Source organism: Pseudorasbora parva, chromosome 1 (assembly GCF_024679245.1).
Source record: "Pseudorasbora parva isolate DD20220531a chromosome 1, ASM2467924v1, whole genome shotgun sequence".
Lineage (NCBI taxonomy): Eukaryota > Metazoa > Chordata > Actinopteri > Cypriniformes > Gobionidae > Pseudorasbora > Pseudorasbora parva.
Genome location: NC_090172.1, coordinates 58136557 through 58164309, shown reverse-complemented (window position 1 = coordinate 58164309; position 27753 = coordinate 58136557). Strand labels below are relative to the sequence as shown.

Genomic DNA, 27753 nt, shown 5'->3' with positions numbered 1-27753 from the left:
GGAGGTCACAGAGATTGGGAATGATGGCGTATGAGAGAGGGAAAAGGACATTACAGGTAGTGGGATGATGAACAGAGCAGAAACAGAAGAGGATGGAGGAATAATGGAGAGAAGGGTAGAACTAAAGAAGGATAAATGGAGAGAATTAGATGGATTTGAGGACAGCAGAGATGAATAGAATGGGGAAAATGGAAAGGGGGATGGATGAATGGACGATAGATGGAGAGATAATGAGGGGCTTTTGGACGCTAAGAGGGTAATTTTAGCAAAACTCCAAGAGAATGGACCTTTGTCCCACAAATATAAAATAAAAGAGAAAATATAATATAAAATGAGAGAGAGGGAGAGAGAGAGAGAGAGAGAGAGAGAGAGAGAGAGAGAGAGAGAGAGAGAGAGAGAGAGAGAGAGAGAGAGAGAGAGAGAGGCCATCACCTCTCTTCACACAGAAAACCTCAAAGTGTTTATAAAGGTCTGAAAAGGTCTCAAATCCTCTTACAGCCCATTTTGTCCCGCCCCATTTGCCACGGTTGGACACACAGGTGGTGTCACCTCACAGAATAGTTTGAGCCTCAACTTGACATGTCCGACCGCTCAAATAAGCTGACAGTGTTAGACATACACTACCTTTCAATTTTTTAAATAAATAAATTGATACTTATATTCAAACAAGGACGCATCGAAATTTACAAGAAAGCCATTTACAAACAAACTGTTTAAATCAATGCAGTTTCAAATCGCTTCAAAGGCTCTGAGCGATCCCAGGCGAGGGATAGGGTCTAATCTAGCGAAACGATCAGTCATTTAAATAAAATAAAAAAAAGTTTGACCCAGGCCTGAGGGAGCGCATCAAGGTTGGAGGCGGAGCCACGGGCTCATCACACCCTGTAGGCTCCCAAAGGTCCACTATTACCCCTTTTCCACCAAGGCTGTGCTGGTGCTAGTTCGGAGCCAGAGCCTAGTTTCAAATCGGTTCTTTGTCTTTCCACAGCCAAAGCACCAGCTCAGAAACAGAAAAAAGTAGTTCTTAAGTAGCACCAAAACATTGCTGGGCTAGAAGTAAGAACCGCTTGCGTCAGGGGCTGGGGGCGGGGATGACAAGATGAACACAAACTTGTGACCACCATTTTTTAAATAGCAGCTAATCAAGCCAACATTTGTTTGATTGTAATCTCCGTCTATATAAATCATGGTGAGCTGCTTTTTGATGCCGATGTATGATCATAAGCCATGAGCCGTTGTTGAAGGAAGGCTTGTTCGGGATGCATCGGCAAGCGTTGTGCAGCCTGATCGGCGTATGACATCAAAGTACAGCGAGCGCAAACGACTCCTAATGCTTTTGAATCGCTCACACGGTATTTTGATATCATACGCGGATTGGTCAACGGATTGGACAAGCCTGAATTGTTTGTGTTTCCCCCTACCCAAGAACGATGAGACGTATACAGTGACATCAGACCTGGCTCTGTGCTAGCTCTCTAGACTGTGGAAAGCCAAACCGGTTCATAGAAAGCCCGTCAGTCGAACCAACTTAGAACTGACTCTAGCACTGGCTCTGAACTAGCACCCGGTTCATTCTGGTGGAAAAGGGGTTGCCACAGAGGAACTTATGCTGGACAATGATGACTGAATGGCAGGCTTGGCTGAGGACTGAAAAAGGAGTGATTCCGATTCAAAAAAGATTTAGATTCAGATGAGTTCAAGTGACACAGGGAATTAGACTCTCCAACGGTCCAGCCGGTGCTCGCTCTCAGTGGTGGTACGGCCGGCACGGCTCGCTTCATTCCCTTATACTCTACGAAGACTCCCATGACAATAGATGGTGTCGCCCCCTGGTCAGACTCTCTGTGTCAGGGATCACTGAAGGTCATGACAGGTTGGAGATCTTCATCCAGACCACACCAACATCCCTCCATTAAGCAGACGTCATTGCATTGAGTGTGTTTACATGCATACCAGTAAGCTGATAACTCACAAAATAACAGCTTATTGAAATAACCAGTTTTCCCAGTTTACATGGAAAACAGTAAACTGACAACACAAGTAAACTGTGTTTACATGACTTTATTAATAAACCGGGTTGTTTCCTTCTAGTGACGTCAAAAATAATAAAGTCCGTGTCTGACTCGGAGTACTCCAAATGTTACGTCAGTTGTGATGTTAAATAAAGCGTGCGCCGTGTCAGCGGGAGATTTACGGCTCATATTATCCCTCATGCAAATACAGAAGCAGTGTTTTGACTGAACCTCTTCTACTTCTGCTGCATGAGATGAGAACACATCTTTACAATTTTGTGGATATATGTCCTTATTTCATGCAAAACGCTAGCTCGCTCTGTCTGGATGCATTTAAATCTGCTCTGAGTTTGCTTTTTGTGTCACCTATCACACATGCACACTTCAATAAGCCGACAGAAAGCAGGTTAATGCGTTTACATGCCACGCAAAATCATGTAAAAGGCAAAAAACGACTTGTCCCGACCGGTTTATGCTTACGCCGTTTATGACCGTACTCCGATAAAAGAAAACGGGTTACCGCATTTACATGACCATGTTCATTGTCGGCATATTGGGCATTATCGGTTTAAGAACGTGCAAGCAAATACACCCATTGATGGAAGGTGTTCAAAAACATATCCACATACACATCAATAGCTCTGCCATTCTGGATAATAAAAAGTCTCTCCGTTTAAATGTTGTTTATTTCCCCTCAATGGGGAAACATTATTGAAAGCGATCTCCATTTTCTTGTTAGGTCCGGTCATCTGTCACAGGTGTTTGCAGGAAGACAAAGGCAAATTAATAAAGTTACAAATGACTCTAGTTTAATAATAATTCCAACGAGACAGTGCAAACACTTTCAACATAACCGTGACCAGACAAAGAGAGACTATGAAATTACAGCTTAAATAGTAGACAGAACTAGGCTAAACAAGGTAATTAATCAAACACAGCCGAAACCAATGTACTCATAATGACAAAGGCGGTGCGGGGAAAAGAAGATAGAAAACGAGTAAATAAAACTAAAAGTACATGATAAGTAAACAAACTGAACATAATGGTGACAACGCCAAAAGGGTTCTATATAAGGAGAAACGTCTTAAATACTTTCATGTGTGCATTCCCCTGAGAAACTCACATTTTGCAAGTGAATGCAAAGTTTCTCGGGGGAATGCAAAACATTTGCAATATAAAGTAAAAGCATTGACATGATTTTTCCTCCAATCTCATATTTTCCCCATCACCATGTCCCTTTAGGCGCTCCGTACTACACTTTTAAATGCACCTCTTGTCTGTTATTACAATCATAAATCTATAATGTGCCAATCTTTGTCTCAAACCGTGTCTCGATCTCGTTCCATTGTTTCCTTTATGACCCTGATTTTTTTTTATTTTTATGATCTCCCTCCCCATGTGACCTGCACTCATCCACTCTTGCCCTCTCCTCTCATTTGTAGATGTCTCTCATCTCTCATCCAGGTCCTCTCATCTCTCTGCCTGTCCTCTCATCTTTTTCTCGTTCACCTCAATTTTCAGCTACTGCATGATTAATTAGCAACTGTGTTCACTATCGCCTCAATTATTCTTAGAGGAAAGGGAACAGTTTTTTTTTTTTTTTCTCCTCTCGAAGAGACAGAGAGTTTTGTTCCGGGAGAGAAAAAACTATATCGTATGATCTCGATTAAGTGAATAAGTGCTGCCATTACGCGAAATTCTATTCCCGCGTGCATTTGCACAGATGACCTTAAAAGCTTTTCAAAATGGATGAACACAAAAAAACATTACAAATGACTCAACAGTGCATAGAAATATATCTATACTTCCATCCAGCTCGCTCTATGCGTAAAATACAAATGCAAAGAGTAATAGAGAAATAAGTGTTTAAGTGACACAGTGAATGAAGACATTAATGTGGGCCTTAAAATCAATCCCATAATGCACTTCCACATCTCATCACAAAAAAATAAATAGCTCCATTTATGACAATCAATCTATGATAAGTAAATCCAGGGAGTAAATTAAACATGCAGAGGTAATTGAAAAGCAGTGGTGCTAATTTAGAGGTACGACAGTATGGAGAACGAGACACAACGGAGGAAGGACGGAGAACAATGACGGTGTGATTACAGAGAAACGTCCGTGTGATTGAAAGCTGAGTTTTGTACCCACGCGCCACCCTCGTCGCCCGCTAATGTATTTTCGGCCTCCCAATTTGACGAAAATTTCCATACGGCTTACCTGATGCGCCATTATTAAAAAAACATTTACCCTAAACCCTAATGAGATCGGCAAACAGAAGACCGAGCTGCAGAAACACAACAATAAATAACAAAGACAATGCACCGGCACGCACACACACACAAACCGAACGGTGTGCTTCGCCAACCTGGAAGGTGATCATAATGACTCTAAATGCATTGAGGCGGCATTGTGTCTGGTTCTGCTGGGGTTTGGTCATTTGCATCAGAATGGATCTCCTGTGTTAATTGTTTACCCCAGGCTAATTACGCTGTGCCTGTCATTACTGACGGCGGGTGAGGCTTTGGGCCACGGCTACACACACACACACACTGATTCCATTATGCATATTTACAGATACGTATACCAGTACAAATACAAATCATTTCGACATTCGTATGCACATGTGGAAAATAAGGAGAGATTTGTTTTAATAAGACGTTCACGAGAGCCGGTGGAAATGAGTTTGTGCGCTCAGTTCAGGAGTCAACATATCTGATGTATCTTAATGAGAATGCCATTCCTCAGGTTGAAAGAGTGTATGTGTGTGTGTGTGTGAGGCCAGTGACTGATAGACTGATAGAATCTCAATGAGGTGAGACATTAAGAAGCACCGTTATCGCTTTGATCAAGATGGAAGTGAACACCGCAGGAGTCACCAAACGTGTGTCTGGGATTTGTGCGCGCGCATGTTCGCCAAGACTAGCATCAGCTATTGCTCTGTATGACAGATTGGAGTTCTCGTATCGCGCACACATGGCAGCCCTGAGCGTTCTCGTCTTAATGAATGCAGACATCAGTGCGGGTGGCATTAGAATGTTAATGCGCACAGGTGAGGGCAATGCCGCCTTCACCCGCGGGCCCTCGGATCCACTACGGACGCGCAAATGGGGATGGAGTTAACTGCTGTTGATCTCTGCCAACCAATGGGACGTTTATGAGAGCGGACAACACCGAATCGTGACAGGAGTGAGGCTTTAAAGGGATAGTACACACAAAAATGAAAATGTGATGTTTATCTGCTTACCCCTAGGGCATCCAACATGTAGGTGTGTTTGTTTATTCAGTGAAAGACAAATGAAGATTTTTAACTCCAACTGTTGCTGTGTGTAGGTCATATAATCATGTGAATGGGTAATAATTCTATGAGAGCAAAAAAAACATGCTTAGACAACATGCACACAGAGCCCTGTGGCTCATGACGACACACTGATATCTTAAGACACAAAACGATCAGTTTGTCTGAGAAATCGAGCCGTATCTATATCATTTTTTTACCTCAATTACAACACTATATCCAACAGCATTGAATGCGCTTCACTTATGGTAAGGTCAATAATACCCGCTCTGAATATGGGATACTGTATACGAGCCAGAGCGTGTATATTGACCTTACCAGAAGTGAAGCGTGTTCCAGGCTGTTGGATATAGCAATGTATATGAGGTAAAAAAATGATATAAATACGGCTCTATTTCTCACAGAAACCGATCGTTTTGTGTCTTAAGATATCAGTGTGTCGTCATGAGCCACAGGGCTCTGTGTGCATGTTGTCTAAGCATGTTTTTTTTTGCTCTCATAGAATTATTACCCATTCACATCCATTATATGACTGGCACACAGCAACGGTTTAAGTTAAAAATCTTCATTTGTGTTCTACTTAAGAAACAGACACACCTACATGTTAAATGCACTGGGGGTCAGCAGATAAACATCACATTTTCATTTTTGGATGAACTAACCCTTTAATGGAGAATGAAGTTTGCGACGATATGCATGGAATGGAATGTGTGCACACAAAACTTTATTCCCCCCCACCCGAGTTACCTCCATATGCTTGTCCAGTCTGTTAAAGTCAAGGGTTAGAGAGGTCACGACCTTGCCAGCATCACCGGGAGCCGAGGGTGAAATGAGGCAGAGGCTGGCGTGAGCGTGCGAGCGTCAGCGTGAGTTTATGTGAGTGGATCCCATCTGTCTCTCTCAAATGGCATGTCATACCACACATACATACGCACGTGCCCGAGTTATGCTCGTATGTCTTGGACTGAAGAGGAAAAAGTGGGCGTACTTGGTCTTTCACCCCAATCAGCTCGCCGTGATGTCACCCTCATGGCCATATGGGGTGCCATCATTATTCGTGATCCTCCCACTAAAGCTGACGGACAGCCCCACGCAGCCAGACCCCTCCTACTTTGTGTCTGATGGACAGGTGATGAAGGTAGAAGACAGGATCACGACCCTTCCACCTGTGTCCCTCACCAGCCCCCGACTCAAAAGCAACCCTATTAATCAAACCGAATGTGCGAAGACAACGTTCATTTGGCATTTCTAAAGCATCACAGGCTTGATTTAGAAACCATCTGGATTAATACAAGACCATATGAGACCCACAAACAACATAATTAACTTGAGAGCGAAAGCACAAAAGCCATCATATATCTTTAGGTGCATCAGTCGTTAAAGTAACAGCTCGAAATGCAAGAAATAAAGTTGCAGTTACCTTTTATATAATGGAAAAAGAACTTGAGTACAGTGGATGGATGGATGGATGGAGTGATGGATGGATGGATGGATGGAGTGATGGATGGATGGATGGATGGATGGATGAATGGAGTGATGGATGGATGGATGGAGTGATGGATGGATGGATGGATGGAGTGATGGATGGATGGATGGATGGATGGATGGATGGAGTGATTGATGGATGGATGGATGGATGGATGGATGGATGGATGGAGTGATGGATGGATGGATGGATGGATGGATGGATGGATGGATGGATGGATGGATGGATGGATGGAGTGATGGATGGATGGATGGAGTGATGATGGATGGATGGATGGATGGATGGATGGATGGATGGATGGATGGCCTAGAAACCTAATGATTATTATCTGTTTCGTTTTATCGATCAATGGATAGACAGACAGACAGACAGACAGACAGACAGACAGACAGACAGACAGACAGATAGATAGATAGATAGATAGATAGATAGATAGATAGATAGATAGATAGATAGATAGATAGATAGATAGATAGATAGATAGATAGATAGATAGATAGATAGATAGATAGATAGATAGATAGATAGATAGATGACCTTGAAACCCAATGATTATTGTCCGTTTTGTTTTATGGTAAAAGAGGTTTGCCGTTAATGTCAAAATCTTGTTTCACAGGAAATAAAGACATATGCTTTGGCGTGTGAGGGTGCTAGAAGATAATACCTGCAGAAGGTGATGAACACTCTTTCATTAATATACTCACAGATGGATCAGATGAAGTCGTTTCTGATTAAAGCCTTTATGAGATCTGGAATAATGTTAACGATGTACTAAAACGCAATAGGACTTGTGCCAGTTGACTAGTTCTACCAATAATGTTTTTGAGCTGTGTTGAGCAAGGAAGTTTGTGATACATAGACAACATTCAGCTCATGGGAGCACAACATGTTTTAAGCCAATCGCCTGAGCTGTAAATGCCATGTAAGTAATTAATTAAGACAATTTAGATTTTTCTGAAACTTGTCTGAATCCTGAAGGAGTGTATTTGACACAGAAATACTCTGTCAGGGCTTACTAGGCATACAAGAAACTTCTAGGCAAGTTGGAGCTAAACTCTACAGGACAGCAGCCCTCCAGGATCGAGTTTGGACATCCCTGGACTAAACATTTGGTGGCAGAAACAATTAGGGCCTTCATTGTAGCCCATCTCTTTGGTTGCACTAGTGATTTTAGTTGCTTTTGTACTCTTTTTCTTTCTCTCTCACTTAAGCCAGTCTCAACTCATCTCTCCGTCTCCCCACTTGTTCGCTTCCATTTCTTGTTGTTTCTCCGTGCTGCCCCCTGAGTCACTGTGATCCTCGGCAAACCCCGCCGTTATTGAATTGGTTTACAGGGAGAGGTTCTAGGTAATGTATCAGCCCTTATCCGAGGAGCCAAAGGGAACAAATATTGACATGTAATTCTCTTTTTTCACCCCCTTGTATCTCTCCCCCCTTCGCTTTCTCAGTGTTTTTTCTTTTATTGTAGCCAGAGGAAGGGGATCTGTGTCGCTGGGGATGAAAATGGATCTAAATGAAATATTTTCTGCCTTTATTTCTCCCATCCACACCCTTGTTCTCCCTCTCTTCCTCTCCCTCATAGGAAGAGAGTCTTTTCTCCTCTTTGAGAACACTGTACCCTTTTCCACCAAGGCAAATAACCATTAGCGAGAGCAGAAAGAGAGAAAGGAAGAGCAGGAGTGAGTAGGGGGTGGGCGGGGGGGGTTGAATGAAATGAAAATAAGAGGTCATTTGTTTCATTTGGATTCTTTTTTTACCCTCCATCTAGGGCCTGTGTTTATCTTTGCTCAGGCAGAGGATGGCTGGTGAGGGGGAGCTGGAGCAAAGAGGTGTTTTAACGGCCGTAATTTGTGGCCGGTAATATACAGACACAATGGCTTTTCTTCTCCTGCACAAACTTTTCTCATTACGTTTCCTTATTTATCTTCCCGAGGCTGAGCGAGAAAGAAAAAGATTTTTATTTAAACATAATTTCCTCTTGGAAAGCTGTCATGTTGAATGAGATATGCCTCAAGAGCGCTCTTTTCTCTGTCCATTTGTCCGCTCTTTTCATTTTACCGTCACCATATGATGAGATGCTACTATTACCGTGTTCGTCATGGACATCACGCACCTGTTATTTCAGAGGGGACACCGGTGGCAGTCCTGGCTCACTTTCAAAAGGCCCTATGAAATCGGCCAATGAGCACAGTTTTTTCCTGTATTGACATAAAGAGAAAAAGTGAATATCGAAAGGCTCATAACATAAAAAAATAAAATAAAATAAAATAGCCCATAGGCTTTTGTTACCTCACAGCCATGAACCACGATGTGTTGTTTTCTAGTTCATTTGCATTAGAGGGAGGGACATTCTCAGCGCACTTGATTGAATATCATCAATAATTTTGGTCCTTTTCCTGCAAGAGAACAATGTGTCATTTAAATGCATGTATCTGCACAAATGAATTGTGTCAATGTTGAGTACATGCACATATCAAAAGTCTGGACTCTGGACTAATTTTTTTTTAATCTTACATGTATTTGAAAGAACTTCATGCATTTATTTGAGGAAAATAGTAATATTCTAAAAAAAAAAAATTTTTTTAAAACAATTTGGATTTGAATTGAGTTTTCTATTAGAAAAGATTTTAAAATGTAATTTATTCCTGTGTTCAAAGCTGAATTTTCAGCATCATTGCTCCAGCCTTCAGTGCCCCATATCAAATGTTGAAAGTGAGACATTGTGAAATGTAGTGCCAAGTATTGGCTCATTTTGGATTTCATGAGAGCTACACATTACAAAAAAGTTGGGATAGGTAAGAGGCCGGAAAAGTTAAATGTACATATAAGGAAGAGCTGAAGGACAAATTTGCAACTTATTAGGTTAATTGGCAACATGACTGGGTATAAAAAGAGCCTCTTAGAGAGGTAGTGTCTCTCTGAAGACAAGATGGGCAGAGGATCACTAATTCCCCCAGTGCTGCGGCAAAAAAATGTGGAGCAATATCAGAAAGGAGTTTCTCAGAGAAAAATTGTTTTGAAGTTAGATAGATAAAGAATTTGAAGTCATCATCATCTACATAGAGTGCATAATATCATCCAAAGATTCAGAGAATCTGGAACAATCTGTGCGTAAGGGTCAAGGCCAGAGAACCATGCCCATGATCTTCAGGCCCTTAGACGGCACTGCATCACATACAGAAATGCTACTGTAATGGAAATCATAACATGGGCTCAGGTATACTTCCAGAAAACATTGTCGGTCAACATAATCCACCGTGCCATTCGCTGTTGCCGGCTAAAACTCTATAGGTCAAAAAAGAAGCCATATCTAAACATAATCCAGAAGTGCAGGCGTTTTCTCTGGACCAAGGCTCATTTAAAATGGACGGTGGCAAAGTAAAAAAAACTGTTCTGTGGTCAGAGGAATCAAAATTTGAATTGTTTTTGGAAAACCGGGATGCCATGTCATCCGGACTAAAGAGGACAAGGACAACCCAAGTTGTTATCAGTGCTCAGTTCAGAAGCTGCATCTCTGATGGTATGGGGTTGCATGAGTGTGTGTGGCATGGGCAGCTTACACATCTGAAAAGGCACCATCGATACTAAAAGGTATATCCAAGTTCTAGAACAACATATGCTCCCATCCAGACGTCGTCTCTTTCACGGGAGACCTTGCATTTTCCAACATGACAATGCCAGATAACATAATGCATCAATTACAACACCATGGCTGTGTAGAAGAAGGATCCGGGTACTGAAATGGCCAGCCTGCAGCCCAGATCTTTCACCTATAGAAAACATTTGGCGCATCATAAAGAGGAAGATGCAACAAAGAAGACCTAAGACAGTTGAGCAACTAGAAGCCTGTTTTAGACAAGAATGGGACAACATTCCTATTCCTAAACTTGAGTAACTTGTCTCCTCAGTCTCCAGACGTTTGCAGACTGTTATAAAAGAAGAGGGGATGCCACACAGTGGTAAACATGGCCTTGTCCCAACTTTTTTGAGATGTGTTGATGCCATGAAATTTAAAATCAACTTATTTTTCCCTTAAAATTATACATTTTAATATCGAAATTTGAAACTTCCACATCGTTGCAATCTGGTTTTATTCACAATTTGTACAGTGTCCCAACTTTTTTGGAATCAGGTTTGTAAATGATATAAATATATATATACAGTCTACACATGCATATATATTTATTGTTTTATAAATTCAGCAAATGCAAATCTGCAAATGTAGACATTTCTGTCACAGTGTCCTAGATAAACACATTTTTACCTACAATAATTGGGCAACTAAAACAATCAGTAATGTATAAATTAAAATCGCATTTATAATCCACTTTGCATGTGCCCCCTCAGTTTGAATGCATGATACTTCTGATCGGCATATTCTCTCTCTCCCTCTCTTTCTCTCAGAGTCCCAAAGCTCTCATATCCCTCCATCTGCCAACCCTCCATCTTCCCTTCTGTTTTGCTGTCATCCATTGCTCTGCGTTGCACATATCCTGATTTCCTTCTTTCTCTACCTCTCTCTCTTTCTTTCCCCATTTCACTCGCTTTTTCTTGACTGAACGTGGCACAGAATAAGTTTCTGAAAGCTGGGGAAAGCGCACCCCTGGGAATATCATGCACTTTTCGTTTTGTGGAAAGAAAATTTTGAAGAGAGACAGTGAAAACAGAGCAAAAAAAAAAAAAAAGGTGGGGGGAGAGAACGATGCAAAATGCGAAATCAAGCGAAAATCAAGTTCAAGGCCAATCGCCCTCGTCGAGTGCTCGCTGAGCATCTAAGCCATTTCGTTTGCCTAACTCATGAATAATTGATTAGATAATGAAAATCGTAATGAGGGCGATATTTCAAATTCAAATTCAAATCAAACACTGTCTACGACACCCAGGCGCACTTCAAGAGGGCAGTTGTTTGCAGCATGATGCTGATTGGTTATGGCAGGTGTCATGTGATGAGGCTGAAATCATTGTCTCAGGATGGTCATGTTCATTTCCATGTCACGTAAACGCATGTATCTGGAGTGGCGAGACAGGTGCTGAAAGGCCATGGGAAACACACATAAAACGCATCTTTACAACACGGAAATGTGACTAGATGGCAGAAAATATGGAAAGTCTCATTTACAATACCTCAAAATCGTAAATTGTCATCAAGCGACTTTCCTTGATGAATAATTCAGAAAGCCATTTTTCAACTGAGCGTGTTTGTTTGCTATAAACTGCAAGGTCATAAATCTGGTCCAAAAAGGCAATGTAAACATGCATTCGGTATAAAATACATGCCATATATCTCTGACTTCCCAGAATACAACCATTAAGTCACTTCCCTTGTTCTGGCTCTGTGTTCCTCCATCTTTCATATTTCCCCTCTTCAAGCTCAGCTTTGATAAATGCAATCCTTTACTGCTCAAAAGTAACACAGCAGTGTTATTACTGGCTGCTCACCTTTCTCCTTCACTCATTCAGTTCCCTAGCTACCCCTCTTCTTCTCCACCTCTCCTTCTCCTCCCTCGCTCTGGGTCATTGTTGACATTGAGCTGTCAGTGCAGAAAGAGAGAGAGACAGAGAGTTGTGTGAGTTTCTAATTCTCACAGATATTGGAACAGAGAAAATGGCATGGGAACGAGAACATCACTGCAACACACACACACACACACACACACACACACACACACACACACACACACACACACACACACACACACACACACACACACACACAAACTTTCTCCTTTATTCTCCCATGTTTGCCGTCTTTCTTATTTGCTCCTTGAGTTTGTTGCTCCCTCTCTCTTTCTCTCGCTCTCTCAGATTCAAGTGGTTTCATTGGCAAGGTAAAAACAGCTTTACATTCCTAAAGCATTCGCAAAATGATAAATACACATTTACACGGATATACACAAACTAAACTATACTAACCTACCTACCTAACTAATCGATGACCATTAAAGCTATACCATGCAAGTGATTCATTGGATATTTTTAATGTCAACTAACCAACTAAATAAGACAATAAATTGCACCAAAGTCATTGCATATGATTACTTGGATATATTTAATGCACTTCGTTTTTTAAAGTTGGCATGAAATGAAAATTTACTTTGTCAATGTTATTTGTCTTATTGTGTAATTTATCCATGTTTTTTCCCCCACCTCATCTCTGGTAACGTATGCCAGACTTCTCCAATCAGACTCCTCCATCCAAACAACAACTGATGGATAGAACCAAGTCCCCGCCCTCCTTTTTTTTTCCTTTTCCAAAAACCTGTTTAACTCGGATGTACACTATATTGCCAAATAATTGAATTCAGATTTTCAGATTACTTCCATGACCACAGGTGTACATTTTTCTTTTTTGTTTAATTATTGCCTCAAGAACAGTGCACAGAGAGCTTCATGGAATGGGCTGTAAAGTACACCGCCACTGGACTCTAGAGCAGTGGAGACGTGTTCTCTGGAGTTAAGAATCACGTTTCTCTGTCTGGCAATCTGACGGATGAGTCTGGGTTCACCGGTTGCCAGGAGAACCGAACTTGCCTGACTGCATTGTGCCAAGTGTAAAGTTTGGTGGAGAGGGATTATGGTATGGGGTTGTTTTTCAAGGAATGGGCTTGGCCCCTTAGTTCCAGTGAAAGGAACTCTTAATGCTTCAGCATACCAAGACATTTTGGACAATTTCATGCTCCAACTTTGTGGGAACAGTTTGGGGATGGCCTCTTCCTGTTCCAACATGACTGCGCACCAGGGCACAAAGCAACGTTCCATAAAGACATGGATGAGTGAGTTTGGTGTGGAGGAACTTGACTGGCCTGCACAGAGTCCTGACCTCAACCTGATAGATCACCTTTGGGATGAATTAGAGCGGAGACTGAGAGCCAGACCTTCTCATCCAACATCAGTGCCTGACCTCACAAACGCGCTTCTAGAAGAATGGTCAAAAATCCCCATAAACACACTCCTAAACCTTGAGGAAAGCCTTCCCAGAAGAGTTGAAGCTGTTATAGCTGCAAAGGGTGGGCCGACTCCATATTAAACCCTACGGATTAAGAATGGGAGGTCATTAAAGTTCATGTGCAGGTAAAGGCAGGCGTCCCAAAACTTTTGGTAATATAGCGTGTCACAATATGGAAAAAAAGATCTGTCATTACTACTGTTACATTGCGACTTTAAGTAATAAAATAAATATAATACAAATAAATTCAAATAAAATAATTCAGTGCCAACACTGAATTTGCCATTATTTAAGTATAATATGAAATTATTAAATATTTAATCATTCAAAAATGATGAATTCAATGCGATAAGTACATTTACTAAATGTGGCATTAAAAGGGTATAAAACAAAATAAAATAAATATAATAAAAAAATTACATTAAATGAAAATAAAATAAATTAAAAAACAAAACAACAATATAACAACAAGTTATTATAGTGAAAAAGACTACCTCCAATTCCCATCTGTGATCAACACCATATATGTCGGAGAAAGTCTGACTGAGAGCGGTGTTACACAACAGCTTAAACATAACACACAATGTGTAACTCATATATACAATCTCACACACAGACATTCCCACAGCAATACACTCCTGAATCAGGACAGAGCATGAACGATCCTCATTAAATATTCATATAATAGATTTGCCTTGTTAATTATTAAGCAGGCCTGCTGTGTGTCTGTGTATCGGTCCATCTGCAAGGGACCCAAATCTCACTATAATATCCCACACACTGTGTATTTGTGCACAGAAAGAGCCCCTGACGCACCCTCACACAGACAGGACAGTGACGAAATGAACTTACACTTCTTTTTACCTTCATCCCTACCTCTGCCATCACTTATCTGGAGTCTCTCCCTCTCTCGTCTTCCCCGCAGTCTATTTCTCTCTCATATAGCTCTGATAAATGGCTAGCGGTCGGAGACAATCACAGATCACTCAACACAAGCAATATCTGTAGAGCTGTGCTGCAGTCATTAACTACAAGAGATAAAACACACACTGTCTCTCTTACACACACACACACACACACACACACACACAATTCTCAATCCTTCTGGATCCCATCGAACGGGTTCGAGTGTACAGGGTTTCGTGCTATGCATCTGCACATGTGATTTTAAGGATGGCGTAGACATGGAGGTGTGTAAAATGAGGGATAACACACACACAAAGCAATCGCTGTCTATTGATCAAACCAGACAGACTCATTTATGGCACTTACACACAAAAGTAGAAGAAACACAGACACACACATGCTGAAAATGTTGTGTGATAAAGAACAATGATGTGTGTTTTTCTGTTTTTATTACCTGTGGGGTGGGGGTGGGGGGCTTTGGGTTTTAGTTTAGTTGTGTGTGTGTGTGTGTGTGTGTGTGTGTGTGTGTGTGTGTGTGTGTGTGTGTGTGTGTGTGTGTGTGTGTGTGTGTGTTGTATGACATGCCATCGCCATGGTAACGAAGAGACAGCCTCGTTAGCCCTGCAGGTGCTAATGGAGATAACGAACCTGCACTTACACTATTTTACCTCTCCTCTCACCTAAACTCTCCCTCCCTCCTCTCTTCTGGTGAACCTTTTTTCACATTCACCCTTGGCTTCCATTTCTTTTCCATGCACATCACATCACATCACAACACCACACATCTCTATTTAGTTCTCTCTCTCTCTCTCTCTCTCTCTCTCTCTCTCTCTCTCTCTCTCTCTCTCTCTCTCTCTCTCTCTCTCTCTCTCTCTCTCTCCCTTCAAAAAATCCAATGATATATATCTGGGAGGCATAAAAATGCAATCCAATTTGAAATTAGTTTGTGTTTTTAAAGTAGAAAATGCGAGCAGGTTTACAAAGATGAGAACAGTGGCTAACAAACAACAGTGTTGGAGTACGAAATAATTTTTGTTTTGTTTATTCAAACCAACGCTTTTAATGCATTAGGCTACTTTTCTATAGTCACGCGTGACAAAACTACTCATCGCTGTCTTTTGTCAGAATGTATTGCAGAGCGCTGAGGAAATCATCCGACACTATACTGTAAGTGCATTCTTTTAACTCAACAGGATCATCTGAACGATTCATGTTCAGGGTCATGGGCGGCCGAGGTTTGAGAAGTTAATGCTGGTTCTGATAGAAATGTGTCAGAATACACAGAGCATCTCAGTTTGTTGAATATGGGGCGGCATAGCCACAGACCAGTCAGGGTGGGAAGAAGGCAAGCCAGCGGAGGTATAGGGCTTGGGCGCCGCGTTACATTCTGGGACGTGGCGGCCATGTTGATGGCCTCGCCAATGTAAACATACAGCAAGTCGAACGATTAGAAGCAGAGTTGGGAGAAAGAAAAAACATGTTAAAATCCCGAAAGGGATGTGGAATTAACCGGGATACGTTAAATAGGGAAGGCAGGGACCGCTATATGGCAAAATCGGAACTATTAAAGTTTTGGATCCACGTGAATTTCCCAACAAAGAATGGAGTACCGACGACGACGAAAACTTTATTTTGTTGGTCCCCGACAGACATTCTACTGACTATAAGTAACTTCGCAACTACAATTCAACTTATTCGGATACACTTTATTTCGATAGTCCACTTTAGACATTCTGCTAACTATAAGTAACTTTGCAACTACATGTCAACTAACTGTCATTAGAGTATTTGTAGACTGTCAGTAGAGTGGTAGGTTATGGTTAGGTGTTAGGGTTCGGGTTAGTAGAATAAGTTGAATTGTAGTTGCCAATTTACTTATAGTCAGTAGAATGTCTGTCGGGGACCAACAAAATAAAGTTTTAGTAAATGTTAATCAGACAGTCTACAAATACTCTAATGACAGTTAGTTGACATGTAGTTGCAAAGTTACTTATAGTCAGTAAAAAGTCTAAAGTGGACTATCAAAATAAAGTGTTACCGAATTTATTTTTAAAAAGTTTATTTATTATTGTTATATTTATTATTGTTAGAAATTGCACTCCGTTTTCTGTGTCCATTTTTTATTTGTAACCTTTCACCTTGAAGCATTCCAACTGCACTGCACCATTCTGTGTTCTCAGGACTACTTGCAAATAAACACTGAAAAACATCTGACTGTGTGACAATTCTTGCTTTTTGCACATCGTACTGTTATTGCTTCTTGTCCGTGGTTGCGCCTCCAAGAATGAAAGCCGTGGAAAGTTAATCCATTTTCGACCTTTTTCCCATGGCGATTACTGTATGTGTTGCGCTGTTACACCCCAAAATGCAGCAACGGTTTACCATAGTTGAAATAACGCAAAAATAATTGAATTAATTAAGACACATGACTGAGAGGGAGTACGACTATAAACAGTGTGCAGTAGTCCGAGTAGCAGTAAAGGAGGCCATCAACATGGCCACCACGCCAAGTAATAACGTCACGACGCCCAAGCCCTTTCTTCAATGTTCTGCTGGGAAACCTTGGGTCCTGCCGTCCATGTGGAAGCTAACTATTTTTAGGTTTATGTTTAAACTATCTTAAATTGTGCCTGTAGCTACAAAGTAGCCTCTCCAACTAACAAAAAGTAGATATCTACATTTAATACATTGATATTAATTATCAATGTACATTTACATTTAATGATTGATACAAGGAGAACTAAAAAAAAGGACAAAAACCAAAGAATGTTCAGATCATTTATCTTTAAAAGTGGACAAGGAGACACAGAGAGAGAAAGGTAACACCAACACTTTAAATGCAAATATAAGTCTTGCTTCTTTAAGTGTTTCTGTTCAGTGTAATTTAAATGTCTCTAAACACAAACCGCCTGACCCTGAAACTACTACTATTTCCTGCTCCATCACAATTCAAGCAGCGGCTTCATTGTGGATCCTGCGGTGGCTTCTTTGACCCATCAAGAGGAGTGTGACCGCACAGACTATTAAAGACCTGGCCTTCACATCGCAAAACGCCTCTACTCAACTCAAGTTATTAAAAAACGCACACACGCACAAAATATCCACCAAAAGCATAAATACACACACACAGGAGTAGTTTATCACACAAATAATTACATAAACGCACATTAGCTGGTTCAGATACACACACACACACACGCACACACACACAATACATCTGAATTTTGCCTTGCCTACATTAATATTCACACACACACACACACACACACACACACACACACACACACAGAGAGAGAGAAATGGGGCACGTGCGTTTGTGCAGTCTTCACTCATACATAATATGACATGTTTAGAAATTACAGACAGCAGGAGATGAATTTCAAGTCTTCATCATCAGATATGAGCAGATGCACATGCAGAAACGCTGCACTGTAAAGCGTACAGTTTTCAAGCCCAGACATGAATACACATTCTGTATTTATTTATTGGCCTTATTCATCTTATTTAGGCTGTTACCATAGTCTGAAAAAAATGTTGCTTGATAAGATATGAGAGAAATTCAGAAACAAACATTTCATCTAAAAAATAAATAAACAAGGTGTATATTCCACTATGTTGTGCATATTATAAACATAAGATGATAATAATATATTTCATGGTATATTGAAGATTGGAACTCAACAGAGCTGCAAATGATTGTTCAGTGTAGCACCATGTCAGAAACATAACTCAAGCTGACAGTTGGTATAATTTGGAGCCATTAGGAGTCTGTGCTCTGATACATCGACCTGTGACACTTGTGGATGTTTTCATACAAAATACACTACGGGTTTAATAATAGGGAAGTATCAAGACAATTTATTTATTGTTTTTTCATTATTTTTTGCATGTTAAAATGAAACACAAGAAACAAAAATCAATCTTTTTGTAAATGTAGTCATCACATTATGATGCACATTATAAAGAATAGATATTCATTTTGAGATTTGTTAAAGATTACATTAAACAGTTGAACATTATGAATGTTTTTAATGATTAGCTGTAAGCGAGCGTTAGATAATAGCAACAAGTAAATAAAAAAATAAAAAATAAAAAACTGTGAACCGGTAAACTGTGTTCGGTAAAAAAAATAAAAACATAAAAAAATTAATACACATACACCGATCAGCCATAACATTATGATCAGTGACAGATAAAGTGAATAACACTGATGATCTCTTCATCACGGCTCCTGTTAGAGGGTGGGATATATTAGGCAGAAAGTGAACATTTTGTCCTCAAAGCTGATGTGTTAGAAGCAGGAGAAAAGGGCAAGCGTAAGGATTTGAGTCAGTCTAACAAGAGTCAAATTGTGATGTCTAGACGACTGTGTCAGAGATTCTCCAAAACTGCAGCTCTTGTGGGCTGTTCCCGGTGTGGTGTTTGAGGAGGAGGACAACAAGTTTGAGGTGTTGACTTGGTCTCCAAATTCCCCAGATCTCAATCCAACTGAGCATCTGTAGGATGTGCTGAACAAACAAGTCTGATCCATGGAGGCCCCTCCTTGCAATTTACAGTACTTTTCAGGATCTGCTGCTAACCTCTTGGTGCCAAATACCACCTTTAGGGGTCCATGCCTCAACGGGTCAGGGCTGTTTTGGCAGCAAAAGAGGACCAACACCATATTAGGAAGGAGGTCATAATGTTATGTCTGAACAGTGTGTAAATATATATAAGCTTTTTTTTTTTTTTACAGAACATAGTTTACCAGTTACACCGAACACCTGTTCAATTTCTCATTATTGCAATTATCTAATCAACCAATCACATTGCAGCTGCTTTAATGCATTTAGCGGTGTGGTCCTGGTCAAGACAATCTCCTGAACTCCAAACTGAATGTCAGAATGGGAAAGGAAGGTGATTTAAGCAATTTTGAGATTGGCATGGTTGTTGGTGCCAGACGGGCCGGTCTGAGTATTTCACGATCTGCTCAGTTACTGGGATTTTCACGCACAACCGTTTCTAGGGTTTACAAAGAATGGTGTGAAAAGGGAAAAACATCCAGTATGCGGCAGTCCTGTGGGCGAAACTGCCTTGTTGACGCGAGAGGTCAAAGGAGAATGGGCCGACTGATTCAAGCTGATAGAAGAGCAACTTTGACTGAAATAACCACTAGTTACAACCGAGGTATGCAGCAAAGCTTTTGTGAAGCCACAACACACACAACCTTGAGGCGGATGAGCTACAACAGCAGAAGACCCCACCGGGCACCACTCATCTCCACTACAAATAGGAAAAAGAATGTGGGTATGCACGAATATTCGAATTGTCGATCTGTAATTAATATTCGAACGCTAAAAATACTATTTGAATTTTACTGCGTTGATTTTCTGGCTGTAAATGCAGTGAATCCATGGGAAAACCCTCTAAAACTCGCAGTTATAACTAAATCCACTTGATGGCGCTGTGGAGCGGGTAAATAAGGTGAGTGCATTGATCACAAAATGTTGTCGTCTGCCTTGCGATACTTTGGAATTACTTAGATGACAATTGAAAATGATCTTACAAAATGGAGTTACTTTTGATAAAATCAGTTAATGAAACTGTGTAATCATAATATCACCAGAACAACGAGAATCACATCCAAACACCAGCCGAATGAGGAAAGAGCATCACTGCGTTCAAGAGTGCGGGTAAGCCCATCTGTACCCCGAGTGAGGGCGCGATTACTTATAGCCCCGTTTCCACCAAAATTACCCGGAACAATTTGTACCAGGAACTTTTTTACAGGAACTTTTTTCCCCCCAGACCTGCAACCACAATCTAAAGCTCAGAGAAGATTAGGCAAATTAGTCCGGAGATGTAGGACTGTGCGCAATCATTTTTGCGCGACCGCAAAAATGAACAAAAAATTATGACATTTTTTGTACCGATTGAAAGATTTAGTGGACTGTTTACATGAGACGTTATCTAAACCGATCTGGTGTTTACATGTGATGACTTTCAATCTCAATCATTTTGTCACATGCAGTTTGTCTGCCGCATCAAAAATGTCAGCGCTGTTTTCTCCAGCAGCTGGAATGTGTTTACTGTAGCCATAGCAACTCTTAACGGCCACCAGGACTAATACAGTATTATATAAGCTATTTATTTGTTGTAAAGTGTAATAATCATCTCAGAAAAAAAAATTCTTCTGTCAGGCGCAGTTAAAGTAAAAACTGCCTGGGGCAATATACGCTGTCATTATTCCAACATTATCTTCATAACTTACGAAATCAAAAGTTTACCCCTCAGAAAAATCTACTTTCCTCTCTTGTCAACATGAGCGCGGCGCGCGCCGTCACGTCATGTAAGGACACACACTTAAAAGTAATCGGTCAGGTCGTTTACATGGTGAAAAATAGACTGTAAAAAAAATAATAATGAGTATGGAAGAGATTCAAGCTGTGCTGCTTTTGCTGGTTATGTATAGGTTTACTAAAGAGGTAATTAACAACGACAGAAAAGAGCACTAATATGCAGATTCGGCAGCATGCAGCATATTCAGAAAGCTTGTAAAGCTAGATTTAAAATGACAATGTATATAATTATCAGCTATTACGGATATTGAACGTGAGATGGCTGAGACGACCGCGCGCCACCAGACAGAGAGCAAGACTGATATTTACTGAACATAGACCGAACCTTGCAAAAGACTTTAAAAAATGCCGGTTGAAATAAAAGGCTGCGTGAGCTCAACCAATCAGCATGCTCAGCGCCCAAGTCCCGCCCTCGAAAGTTCCTGAACTTTGAAAAAGTACTACCTCGCGAGCAGAGCCGTTTGGAGGGGGAAATATTTACCCGGAACTTCATTTAGACCCTGGTTCCTGCGGTCTAAACACACCGAGTACCACCCACAGTTCCTGGTTCCTGGATAAAGTTCCTGCGGTGGAAACGCGGCTTTAGATAGCAAAATGATCTCGAGACAAATGCTTCCTTTTAAAGTTCATCGAGGGTTTAAGAACAGAAAACACAAAGTGCTTCACTTAAACTTCACTTAACCGTTAGCTTTGTCTCCACAACGTCTGTAAGTGGCAAGTTTTCTCACCCGATAATAATATCATCATCCAATAATATTATCGTTTCTCTCAACATGAAAATGAGAAACAATACAAACACCACAACCACATACTGACTCGTGCGTGTGTGTGTGTGTGTGTGTGTGTGTGTGTGTGTGTGTGTGTGTGTGTGTGTGTGTGTGTGTGTGTGTGTGTGTGTGTGTGTGTGTATGTAACTTTACGTTCTGCACAATAACATGGTGCGCTCTGATTTCTTAGTGTTTTTCTGCTCGCGTTGCTTGAGCTTATAATGCTTTTGTTCTTTAGGCATATTTTTTTTTTTACACATACTGTTTAATGTTTTAAAACCTTAAGCGTAAGCGTGTTGTGTACATTACCTAATCACAAGTTTGTTCAGAAATGGTGATGACATGTTGATAAAAAAAACAAAAACATCCCTCTCATTTTCTCAAAATACCTAATTTAAATAAACAAATATTCGAATATTCGATTTTTATGAGCCCAAATATTCAAATACAATATTTTGGGAAAATGCCCATCCCTAGATCCTAATAATCCTTTAGGTGAGTGTATATATATATATATATATATATATAGCATTTGCTAACTCAACCAATGATCTCACATTACAGCAGGTCGTTCATCTCTGCAGGACTGACCTCAACATTTCCTCTGGACAAATTCTTACTGACAGCTAAAACAGCGGGATACGTACCTACTTTAAGCCATGAACAGAAATAATCTAAAGGTTAAGACATAATACAACATGCTTTTTCTAGCCGAGATTCAGTCAATATCTGTCCTTATCATAAAGCCTGCTGGGAAATCACTATAGCAACCAAATTTAGGGATTACAGGTTCAACACTTGGACTATGTGCTAAACCCAACGCAGACATTAGTGAGAAGGTGCTTTCTAAGAAAACTGGATTTAAACCAAGAGGATAGAAGAGCCAGAGGCACATGTCTTTTGGAAGACGAGAACCCAAAGAAGAAATTGAAGAGCGCTGAAGTGTCCCTATTATACTTTTTTTTAAACGCTCCTAATTTTGATTTGAATGTACATATCGCAATGGCACGCAATATCTGAATGATTTTATTCTACTTCAACATATCGAATATCGCATTATTTAACAAGATATTGCATATCGCTCAGCCTTACTTTAAATATAACCAAGCAAATGTTTAGATTGTGGGATATCACTTACAGTAGGACCCATCTATGCAGCTTTTCATTTAAGTTTATAAATATTTTCCATGTCCCAAAATGCCCTTGTAAACTCTAAGTATGGCTAAACGTTTCCTAGGGTAGTCTGCTCGGATCCCAACTCATGTAAACTATAATCGACAGAGATCACGAAACATTTCCACTTTTTTTTTACCCTCTCTGTCTTTTCATGTCTGTTCTCTTTTTGCTCATGCTGTCTCTCACTCTCTTGGTGGATGAAAACCAGGTGTGCCTTCACACCCTGTCTAGCCCCATCTGTTCCTCACTGTCTGAAAGAGCGCAGGAGCGAGGGAGAGGAACGAGGAGGAGAGAAAAACAGAGTGCAGAGGAGATTCCCAGTGGCAAACAGTAGTAAAGACATTCCAGAGGTGTGAATCTTTTCCTGCGCTCCGCCCACTATCCGCTCAGCATTCTGCCGCTCGCCCTATCCTGACTACCGTTCCAAGAGCCAGAGGCAAGGTATGACCCTGACACACACACACACACACACACACACTGAACACCTGCAACCGCAGGATTGAGATGTCATCTGTCAAAAACAGGTTTGACTCTTAAAAAAAGAAAATAAATCTTTTAAATAAAACACACATGCACACACCTCGGTTTTGTTTGCACAAGATGTCAGAAGACATTTCCTCTGTTTATATATTAAGTACTGCGCAACAGAATCAAATCACACAAACACAACTGTGCAAAATCAGGAAATGAGCATAATTAAAACATGTGCACGTAAGTTAATCTGCATGCGAGGGGGGTAAACACGCACACACACACAACACACTATTTGCAAACATTTGAATTGCTAGTTAATGGCCTGCAGGGCCCAGGAGGTGCACACTTAATAATCATAGGTGTGACTATTTCCTTGAACTGTCAGTCAAAGCAGAGGGGAGAAAGAAAGAGAGGTTTGATGTCGGCACAACACACACACACACACACCTCATTCACGCTTTCCATCTTCCCATCCGTGAGCAAGTGTAACTGTCCAAGGTCATTCAAATTCTTCATGTTCTCCAGATCTGCCCGACATCTGAATATGACTCAGAAACGCGATGACCTCCTCCTCGCCATAAAGTACCGGTGGGATTCGGCCATTTTTCCACATCTCGCATGCTGTATTTTAATGCTCGATGCTGCCAGGATTGCACACACACACACAGAGAACAGGAGGCTCAACGTGCCATTAGTAAGAAAAATCTCATAAAGGAGCAATAAAAAAAACTGAGAAGTCACAAAGGACTCCCTCTCTCTCTCTCTCTCGTTGGTTTTATTGGTTGCTCTCCAAAACTCTGGTATTGTAACTGCAGTCACACACACAAATGGCATTTGGGTTTTTGGATGGACACATGGTTTTGGATGAATCGAAGCAGAAAAGGAACAGAACAAAGGAACGAGATGGTAACAATTAGAGTCAGAGAGAGCAGGATAGAGATTGGGGTGAGGCCGAGCCACCATTCAAAGGTTGGCACACTCAAGCTCAGTTCCGAAACCCAGCGAGCTGCCTATAACACGAGCGGACACATCAACATGATATCCTGAGCAGGAAAGGCAATCCTAGAATCCACTACGACAAAACCCAAAATGGTAAATGAGTTCAGAGAAATGTTGACTATAATTACTGTATACTTATACTTCATTCAAAACAAAAATCAAATTTAGCCAAAATGTACTATTCTATAATATTTGTATGTGCTAGTTTTAGTTTGGTAACAGCTATTGTCTTCAAACTACAAATAAGATGCCAGCAGGAAGATGCCATAACAGACAGACAGACAGACAGACAGACAGACAGACAGACAGACAGACAGACAGACAGATAGATAGATAGATAGATAGATAGATAGATAGATAGATAGATAGATAGATAGATAGATAGATAGATAGATAGATAGAGACAGATATAACGATAGATACACTGATTTATTAGTCTGACGTTGTCATCCTCAATTCTAGTCAGAATATGAGTCTGAAACTGCTCCATTGGGCTGTGATTATGGGGCGTGTTTCAACCGAACCAGGAAAGACCTCGATTGGACAGACCGACAACCAATCAGAGCAACGAAGCGACGCATTGTCAAATGTCAACAGAGCTCTACTGCACTGTGTTGCCAAGTCCGCGTTTTTTTCCGCGGGTTGTTTTCTATGTCCGCGGGTTGAAGCGGCTATTATGTGATATATAGACCCATGAGTGTGAGTTTTAGCAGGCAACCTTGCCAAAATAACACACATTTTACCCCCCAAACACCATTTTTCCCCCGGAGAACCCCCCGAGAAGCTATTGTTTAGGGCAGCCTTTCTCAAACTTTTTTCAGTCAGGGCACCTTTCAAAAGTGCATAAAATTTCAAGGCACCCCAGTTTAAAATATATTTTAAAATATATTTTAAAATCTGCATAACCCAAATTTAAATGCAAATGTCCTGTTTATTTAGACCGGACAGTAATGAACAGAGCATAATACTCCATTTCAAAGTAAAAACTGTCCGGTTCTTGTGGGGCTTTTCTTTTTAAAAAACGATCCACGCTGCTGTTGCTTGTTTCTTGCTCTTTGTGAATGTATTTTCGCGGTTAAATTATAAAACAATGTTAGCAACTGCACAGTCACGCGACCCCGGTTAGGACGTCATGACAGTTACTGATGTGAGACGGATTTTTATGGCTAATTTTATATATATATATTTATCTAAAATTAATTTACAATTTTATTAATCCGCTCATATGTTTAACCCTTTCACACGCAAATGTAAAACATTCTGGCTGACCCCCCTGCGTGAGTTTTTCAAAGCGACCGTTATTAATGTGTCACTTTATGGTTTCCATGGTGACGCGTCATTGCTTGTCATGTGACACACCGCAGCAACAACAGAGCTGAATGAATGATGATCTGCTTTTATGTCATTTTTCCTTTTTTATTCAAAATATTCACAAATTTGTTAGATATGGCATGAAATATCTGATATTCCGATTGTCAAATATATACAAGTGGAAGTGTTTTGTTGTTTAAACACCTTAACGATCGCGTTAGTTGAGCTGTATACACGATGGGCGCCACCATCACCGCCGCAGGCGCAGTTCTGAAAATCGGATCTGTTGGATTTACAAGACGTGAATTCATCCACTTCTCCCAAAATACATAAAAGTAAGTGGCAGGTGAACTGGGAGAAGAATAGAGTCAACTTTAAAGTTACTGACACAATGTGTATCTGATATGAATAAAACTAATTATAATGGAAAGGATTATTATTGCCTCTTCATTTTTCATCATTGTGTATTTTACAAACTCTAAATGTATTGTTTTTTTAGTACGTATATGTATGAAACCCAAAATAAACATTATGTGGCTGAAAACACTGAAAAATTGTGATATATGACAGCTCTGAGTGCGCCTGTCTCTGGCTCAGTGCAAGCCAACGCGAAAGCACATTTGAATTTACATTTGAATGAACGTGATGCACTGACCGTTCTAATCACATGTGTGAATGTGTGATCGTACGTGCGAAAGGGATACAAAGAAGAAGAGGCATTTATGAAGAGGCATTGAATGTATTTATATAAATTCAAATATATTTTATATATGAAATTTCAGATTTTTTTTTTTTTTTTTAGCCTACGTAATTTTTTGGCGGCACCCCTGACACAGTCAGGGGGCACCCCAGTGTGCCGCGGCACCCACTTTGAGAAAGGCTGGTTTAGGGCTAGTAGTTGGCAGGTTTTGTTGTAAAAACTTGGCAACCCTGTCTGCACGCGCGCTGGAATAAACAATCTTTGCCGGTGTTGTAAAAAAATAAAAGAATTTAATAATACACAGAGTTCTTACCCAACATGATCATCATTTCAGAGAGAAATAGTGAAGGTGATGCAGATACAAACAAGCTCTCCGTTTAGGATTCGAACAAATATAATCCAAGCCCCTTTGATGACGTGATGATTACGTTACTGTTGATCATCTGTCCATCATCACCTGAAGCCCGCCCTGATGATTTCATTGGTCCAAACAGTTGCTGTTCGGGGATAATTACTCCTCTATGGAGCGAGGCCAGACCGAACTGCTCGACCTAAAATGTTTGTGGGTGGGGCTAAATTCGCCTGGCATCCAGGCTATTGATTTATAGAATTATAGATGAATACAATGACAGACAGAAAAACAGAAAGAACAAACGATAGATATAGACAGACAGACAGGCAGGCAGGCAGGCAGGCAGGCAGGCAGGCAGGCAGGCAGGCAGGCAGGCAGGCAGGCAGACAGACAGACAGACAGACAGACAGACAGACAGACAGACAGACAGACAGACAGACAGACAGACAGATAGATAGATAGATAGATAGATAGATAGATAGATAGATAGATAGATAGATAGATAATCTTGTTTAATTAGCTTGTATATTTTTGATCCGTCATGAGGAAGGGGGACAGGATTCAGCTCATGAGTGAGCGGCGCTTCCTCACCGCAGGCTCAGGCTCATCCTGATGATGTTGTAGCTGCCAGTCACACACACAGAGTTGACACTTACATTACCAACACAACTTCTTGGAAGGAACAGACGTGAGTGTTGTGATTGTGTGTGTGTGTGTGGCTCAGGTGTGGATTAAAGCAGGGGGTTCAAGAGGGGCACGTCAGAAGCAGAGGGGCGGGGTTAATTAATGTCTCTCTCTCTCACAGCAGATGCTGATATTTCCTCTCTGGGTGGTGGGGATAAGGTGTGTGTGTGTGTGTGTGTGTGTGTGTGTGTGTGTGTGTGTGTGTGTGTGTGTGTGTGTGTGTGTGTGTGTGTGTGTGTGTGTGTGTGTGTGTGTTTATAGGTGCATGTGTGTTCTGCTTCAGATGTGAGTAATTGCATTG

General features: G+C 40.8%; 1 protein-coding gene across 1 annotated transcript in view; it reads right to left on the bottom strand.

Moving 5' to 3' along the window:
- The window catches only part of serpinh2 (serine (or cysteine) peptidase inhibitor, clade H, member 2), a 204126-nt gene that overhangs the window by 79843 nt on the left and 96530 nt on the right, over positions 1-27753 (bottom strand). The window contains exons 6-8 of the mRNA XM_067446540.1: positions 12239-12330; positions 9089-9195; positions 8913-8997 (exon numbers count right to left, since the gene is read on the bottom strand). The gene's annotated coding sequence lies outside the window, so the exon portion shown is untranslated. The remainder of the gene's footprint in view (positions 1-8912; positions 8998-9088; positions 9196-12238; positions 12331-27753) is intronic.